Genomic DNA, 8,336 nt, shown 5'->3' with positions numbered 1-8,336 from the left:
ATAACATTACGTATTACACTAGGTTAGGATCGTGTAGGCCCGCTACTCCGGTGATGCTACATGAGTCCTGGAACTGTCCCAGATACTGATGCATTAGAAAGTTGGTTACGTGGTGCCTACTGGCTGCCTCGTGCAGGCTAAAACTAAGTAGCCGACTGGCTAAGATATTGTGTGAGGTGCCGACGGATGATCTCGCAGTCCTCTCACAGTACTTACGTATGACGTAGCACGCTCGTCTTGGAGCACTAATTAATTAAGTTACATACCACGCTGTAAATCGAGACCGACCACGGGACTGAAGGAAAAGGTTTAAGAATTGTCAGTGAAAATAAAGATAATGCTGGTCCCGTGATGCGCGGAGGTTGCCGGCCTCTATGAGCTCCGGAAGGATACTGCCGCCTTCACCCCCCGTGACCACCCTCCCCGCATGCCCTCCCCCGGAAAACGCGTGATTTTCGCGGGAAACTCAACTGGCCAGATTTGGGACAAGGCGCACGGTGAAACATAATTTTGGAAGAAATAAAGTGTTAAACAATGAAAATAAAGTCTAATACGTTCCTGTGGAAAAAATACATAAACACCCTTGTAGTTCGGCGGAGGGATATGCCATACCCGGCCGGTCTCCTCCGCCGACGTGGCACTAATTTCATGGCATTCGCCCCGTTGCACTTCTTACACCCTGGTGCGCGCACGAGCATGTTTGGTGCACACGCTTTCCTCAGACATTGATGAGGTCTATGCGACATAGATAAGCATTGGCGGTCGGCGTCAAACTATCATTGTGATAAATTATAAAATATGTTATACATCTGAAATTATGTTATTGAGTTATTTAAAAACTGTAGTGTTTTGCAGTTTCGAATTTAAAACATTTAGCATGTTATTGTTTGTATAAACTTGCTAGCTAACTTTATCTGTGAAACATTTGGTTAAAAACACCATGATTGGAAATACGACGCTCTAATCAACTTTTCGAAATCGTGCGTCATGGTGGACGCACCTGCTAGGTACATTGGTGAGGTTTAAAAAATATTTTAATATCGCCTTGTTTGCAGGTTTCAAGTCAGTTAGTGTTTAATTACTGATTAATTTTCATTTGTCTTATGTCTAATTACTTCTTTATGATCAATACTGATACCAAATTGTTGCAAAAATGTATTGTAAACCAATGTACATGCTAATGTTGCATCTGATTTTGACAATGGTATTGTACCTCCTTGGTTCTTAATGAAAGGCTGGGTCCCATCCCTGTATGCAGCGCTCCACAGCTCCGGAGCTCACCCTATACAAACTGTTTGAGTCAATGTCTGCCTTTTATGTTGTAATAAGTTTTCTGTTTAATTTTTAAATGAAAAGAAGACTATCATTGTAAATTGGAAATTGTGTCTATCTGTTTTTAGTCTAAACAGACTGGCCACCAGAGGTTTTTGATTGAGTTGTGTCAATGACGTCACTTCCACTCTGTCCCGGTCAAGCCCTCACGATGGTCAGAGGAGGTTCTGAGGTGCTCCGGCTACTTTTGTTTTGTCACCATGCATTCGCTACTCTGTGTGTGTATGTGTATATGTGTGTATATATATACACACACAAACACATTTACATTTTGTGTTAATTCACAGTACTGGAGGCAAGGACCTAGTAACAGTGTTTGAATGCGTAGTCAGTCATGTGTGTGTTTAAAATGGCACTTCGCTTACCAACAGTAAAAGGAATGCCAGTTAGCAGAGGTGCCCCCCCCCCCCCCCAGCCAATGAATTTTTTGTGCCATTTTCTCAACGATTTACTCAATGATTTTATAATATTATACTTTTTTAGTATTGTATATTGTCACATTTTGCATTAATTAAAACTGATTTTCTAATAATAATTTTGGTCATATCAGGTAAAATTTAATATTATAATTTAAGCATACTATGACATGTGAAAATGTTCTTTTCAATCCTTGCTTGTTACATTGATGTCCCTCGGCCTATGGTCCCTAGGTCCCTGTTGTGAATTGTCCTGAGACTCGCTCTGATTTGCCCGCGTAGCTCCAGTCGGAGAGAGAGTGGAGTTCAGGCCAACGTGGCCGGGACCGTGAAATATGGGACCAGGAGGGAAATTTAAGTGGATGGAAGGAAAGGTAGATGGTAGCAAGGAGAAGATGATGCTGTCTGTTTCCACGAGCTCCTTTATTCCGTGAAGAATCCTATCGTAGCCTGGCCGGCACGTTGCGGAACGAGCGTCCTCCCCCGCCGCAATCCAGACTCCCGGAAATAAACTCTTCGCAACAAAATGAATGCAGTTCCGTGGCGAATCGTACCGGTTACGAAAGTTCAGCGGTGCTACATAGCATGTACGCGGCCTGTCACGTATGCGGAGGTAGTTCTGTGACGAAACGTAGGTACTGACTCAGAAAGTTCGGCGGTGCAACGAATTCTGACACAGTGCAACTCGACTGCTGAAGCAGTCCCGTAACGCTTAAACTGATGGCGAACACGAAGCCGTGCTACACGCGTCCCGAGCGGAGCGGAGCGAGCACACGTCTGCTCGTCTCCGAGTTTGGCTAGCCACTGCTCTCCTCCGCCCGTCCGCGCGCCGGAGCTTGTGGGCCGCGGAGGAGGGGAAGGGGAAATAGGCCGGCGTGGGAGAGACTCGTCTCGTGGCGGGCCAGGCTGCGGTTACATTACAAACATAGCACTCGAAAGAAATCACATAGTTATTTAAAACGACATTACAAGAAATTGAACGGTAACTGATAAAATGCAAACACAAGTTAATTAATTAGTTAAGAATTAGTTAAGTATTTGTACAATAATTAGACACAATATCTAAGACTGGAGAGCTCTGTTAAGTTACAAAATATATACAATAGTGGAGGCTCGTGATGAATTAAAATGTACATAAGAAGTATAACTATTTACAAACATAATGAAGTCCACTGACGTGCTAGAGCGCACGCAGGTGCGTCCTTTATCGTAAACACTTCACTTAAGCAAGAGAGGACGCTGACGAGGCATAACGGCCTGAAGGAGCCTAGGAGACACTTGGGTCGACATCAACATTAATAGTTTAAAAATGAGATGAAATAGTATCGCAGCATCACTGACAATAGTTCAGTAGTACAATGGAAAATTTTAAAAATTCTGAATGAGACATATATTAAAAACAGTTAACATTGAGATATATATTATATATACATATATATACATCTTAGCATAACAAACAAAAGTAATACAGATAACTGCCTGTTTGAAAATCTAGCTCAAATTGAATTTGTGTCTCTTTGCAATAACTTTCACTAGCAAAAAAAATTGCATGATTAAAAATTAACGCTGATCTATATCCTTGACAAAAGCTTCTTCCTTGAAGATGTAGACCGAGAGAAGTTCTCAACTATTTCATCATTCGAAATGGATGCAAGCACATATTTTTCCGAACACAGAACAATTAGATTTGACAGCCATGCACGATCTCAGCCTGTTTTTCACTGTACGTAACTTACTCATTGCTCTTTCTGCGGAACAACTTGTAACTGCCAATGAGAGTAAAGTTGCATAAACAACTTTAATAGCTTTCAACCCAGAAGAGTTATTGAGGCATCGATAAGGTTTCAGAAACACTTGGGTTACCCACAAAACATTTTTTTCTTTTCATCTCCCTCATCTTCCTTTTCCTCATCACCATCGATTTCTTCTGTATCTACCAGGTTTTCATTAGCCACTTCAGGCTCTTCTTCTTACTTTCTTGATGTTCTTGGGCTTTCTTTTACCACATCGGATAGTGAGATATTTGTATGTGTGACAAGGTATAGATCACTGAAGCTCTTCAGTTCTTCAGCCGCCGAGTCACAATCCCACTTGTAGAAATAACACAACTCTTTGATGTCTTCAGATTTAACATTATCTTTCTCTGCATTAAGAACTCCTGTGTGAGAAAAGTGGCTCATTTGTATAACTATTTTTAAGGAATGATCGGAAAATCTATCCTCGAGCTGACGATGCAGAGAATCTGAGAGCTTAAAATACATTTCAATTTTAAGTCTATGATTTAGGTCTATTATGGGCTTGTCAACTCCAATCTCGTCCATTGCCCTATTCCTAAACCTTATTCTTCCAGGTACTTGTACAAGAGGATGAATGTCATGTTTTTTTCGCAAAATCTTCCGATTTTTTTAACACTTTAAACCAACCTTCGTCACTTCGGAGGTTCTTGATTTTAGTCTTAACACTGTTAATGATTGTTTGAACAGTCCCATAATCTATAACTACACCTTGAAGACTAACTGTCATAGAATTCATTACAGTGAATACAGACTGGGTGACATGAAGGGTAGTGATTACATTAAAAGAGATTAGCTTGCTCAATAGCCCTTTCGCAAGAGTCACGGTTTCTCTGTCAAATTTTTTGCTGTCCTGCAAATCCTTTAAAGCTGACGTAATCTCCTCGAAGCACAGTATTATAACTTTTATTGCTTCAGCTTTGTTTGATCATCTTGTTGTTTGCGCCCTCTTCAGTCGCTTTCTCTTGTCGCTCAACTTTGTTCTCAAATCCATTTTCTCAACAAAAACATCATGCCTTTATGCCCAGAGTTAAACAAGCGATATAATTCTTCCAGCACTGAAAACAATAGTCGAATCTCGGGGCAAAAATCAATTGATTTCTCAAGAACGAGGGCGAATCTGTGCGAAGTACACCAAATATAGAAGGCAGTGGCATACTCATTTTGAATTAAAGTTTTAAGTCCTGAGAAATTGCCCCTCATATTGCCAGCACCATCCATACTTTGACCAATTATATTTAATGGGTTGAGTCCTACGTCCTTCAAAGTGTCTACCAACTTTGACTTCAGATTTGCTCCAGTGACATCAGCAGATGTGAAAACCTTTATTAGTCGCTCGCATGGTTTTGCAGATAGTCCTGAATTTTCTACATATATCAGAAGGTTGCTTCTTTCTTAGCGACATCTTGTGTTGAATACAAAATGACATAAAACTTGTTACTTTCCTTTATACTGTCAAGTATCCTTTGGGTTACCATGCCAGTCATAATGGAAATCAAGTCTGATATTGCAGTCGTCCGGGTTCTCGTGTTCGAGGTCTGGCGTAGTTCCTAGCGGGAAGGCTGGTTTTTTTTTTTTTTTTGCAGAAAACGTGTCCGGGAGGGCGTCAGGCTAGCTCTGTGGCTAACCACGAGGTGGGTCGGTGGGTGCGCATGCCCCTGCGTGGCCCACTAGGAATAGCGGCGGGGGTCATGGTGTGAGGGGTCCCTGGTTATTGACACACTACTGACCCTACACAGCATAGCACGCTGATCCCTAACTGGATTGGGGAAGTTCATAAAATAACATACATGAGTCTGGTTTGCACTGTCGTATACACGTCGGGCACGGAGTGTGCGGAGTGGACGTTTAATTGAAATCGGCAGTTACACTTGCAGTTACAGTTTGACATCGTACGGCCGAAGGCCACCCCAAAGCCCCACCTGCACCCGCCAGTACTCGGCTCCGCTAACGGAAAGCACCCCTAGCCATGGCCTACCTGAGTCAAGTGAGCGGACCGCAGCCCAAGGTAGAGAATAGTGAACCATTTTAATTACGCATGCAACGCACTCCCCGTGCCCACAAAATTTCCCCACACAATAATAAAGTAATCAGAAACAAACAAAAGCCCCTAATTAATAGAGTGCGACGTAGGAGTGCCCGGGTCACTCACGTGTAGCTTTCTACTAAAACAGCTGTGAGTGCAACCCTTGCGGCCTTCAGCCTAAATTCAGTAGTGAAACGTGTGACGTAACGCAAACCGCCCCAAATTAGCATTATCATTCGCCACTGGAGTAGTTACCAAGAAACAGACAGTCTCCAGCTTGACTCTAATATTCAAACTTATTTTAGACAAACTTATTAAATGTCAATTCTAAAACATATATAGATATTAAGTTAATCATTAAGTTTTATTGTATGAATTTAGAGCCACTTGCTTTTTATTAGTAATGTAATTTTTTACGAATAATGGAACTTTAGAAACTCTGGCGCGACAGGGAGCTCACCTCTCCCCTCGCGCCAGGGCCAGACGCCAGTACAGCGCGACTCGCGGACCGGGACGGACGCACGTCCCACGGGGAGCCAGCATTTCTTTGTTTCACCGAACGTCCATCTGGTAATTATAGTCACAACCAAAACCTTTTTTTAAATACTCCCCGTGTGCGCCTGGTCCTTTTCCGGTGTAGGGCCTAACCCAGCCGCGTCAATTTAACACGCCCCACACAAAGCATTACGTGGGGCCGTGCAGTATACGGTACGGGCCGTCTCCCGCCACCCCAGAACTTAAGTTAATCGCCCAGTGCACAGGCACAGGCTACATCCAAGCTTAAACGTGTTTTTAATTTAGTAGCGAGCAGCGGTCCACACAGGTGGGCCCGCGCGCCGCTATTTACCGATTACGAGATTAGCCATTGCTAATCGAATGCTCTCCCTCAACTGCGACTGGCGTGAGGGCTTAATAAGTAAACACACGTAGAGGCACGCAGGTGTCCCTCTCAGATAATGTGTGGAGTGTAATTGTGTACGTAAGAGCACCACAGGGTGCCGTTTTGTCAAGTGTAATTGTAATAATAGTGTAATCAAAACTTCTACGTGTTCCGACGCCTCATTGGCAGTCATGTACCGCCGAGTATACCTCGCGCCCAATGTAATGAACCAGTGTAAATCGTGAACAATAAAACGTCCACCCCGCACCTCCCGTGCGCGACGTGCGACCCGTAGAACAACCAGAACAGTGTATGTAAATTAACCTAAACAACCCAACCTAATCAGGAAACAAATTTTATCACCGCCGACGGTTCTAGCGGGCCACGCTGGGGCAACGTACCCACAACCATCACACGGTTAGACACCGAGCTAGCCTGGTGCCCTCCCGGAACAGAAATCTCTAAGAAAGCCAGCCACCCCGCTAGGACCTGCGCCTGACCTCGAACACGAGACCGCGGCGGACGGCAACTTACACTATGCACACTAATTTTCCCTACATAAATTACACTAGGTTGACACTGGGTGCTCTGACGCGCCGTCACTAATATTAAGCCCTCATGCCAGTCGAGTTAGAGGGGGAGAGTTCGATTGGAGTCGGCCAATCCCATAAATTGCGAACGGCGACGTCCGGGCCCACCTGTGTGGACCATGGTTCGCTATGAAATTCGTTAAAAGTCTTTAAGTCGCTGTGGCCGGTGCCTGTGCACTTCGGCGATTAACCAAACGTCTGTGATTGCGGGAGTCGGCCCGCGCCGTATGTTGCACTGCCCCGCGTAATGCGTTGTGCGGGGCGTTTACGTTTAAGCGGCTGGGATAGTCCCTACACCGTAAAAGGACCGGGCGCACATGGGGTGTTAATTACAAAAGGGTTTTGGAGAGTGACTATAATTACCAGGAATGAAATCGGTGAAGACAATGGTTGAAGGCTCCCCATGGGTCGCATGTCCGTCCCAGTCCGCGAGTCGCTCGGTACTGGCGTCTGGCCCTGGTGCGAGGGGAGGGCTCAGCGTCCTCTCGCGCCAAATTTCTAAAGTTCCGTTATTCAGAAATTATGAAATTAATAAGAGATTGAAAGTGGCTCTAAATTCACACATTAAATAATAAGAATTAATCTAATACACAGATACGTTTTAGGAATTGGATTCAACAAGTTTACATTAATTATGTTTAAATAATGTGAGTCACACTGGAGACTGTTTGTCACTTGTTGACTGCTCCAGTGGCGAATGAGACACCAAAATTGGGCGGTTATAATTAAGTCACACAATACTTTATTTAATTTAGGCTGAAGGCCGCAAGGGGAGCACTCACAAATGTATTAATAAAAATCCACACGTGAGTGACCCAGGTACTCCTACGTCGCACTTCCTTTGCACAGGGTTTTTAATTAAAAGTGATGTTATCATTAAATTACGTTGAATTTATAATGTACAGGAATCGTGGTGTCTGGTTGATTAGGGCATGGTCTTTAATTCTACCTTTTGTTCCGGTGCTCGCCTGACTCGGGTGGGCCATGACTAGGGGCAGGGCCGGTGCAAGGTAAATTGGCGCCCTAGGCGAAAAACTTTAAAGCGCCCCCCCCCCCCCCCCCCCTCAATCGAACACCCCAAAAAAAAATTTCCTTGCCTCAAAATACATCACGTAAGCCTAAGATTTTGTCAACAATCAAATGTAAGCAGGCTTGTGTTTTTTTTTTACTTTTTTACTTATTACAAATCATAAACAGGTCACCGTGGACTTTAAATAATTACTTATATCAATATAAACATTCCAAAGTGTTACAAAAATCCATTTTATCTAGTTTCAATAATCGTTAAACATATTATAT

The sequence above is a fragment of the Bacillus rossius genome, chromosome 1 (genome assembly GCF_032445375.1).
Source record: "Bacillus rossius redtenbacheri isolate Brsri chromosome 1, Brsri_v3, whole genome shotgun sequence".
NCBI lineage: Eukaryota > Metazoa > Arthropoda > Insecta > Phasmatodea > Bacillidae > Bacillus > Bacillus rossius.
The sequence above is the reverse complement of the archived record's forward strand: the minus strand, read 5'-3'. Positions refer to the sequence as shown.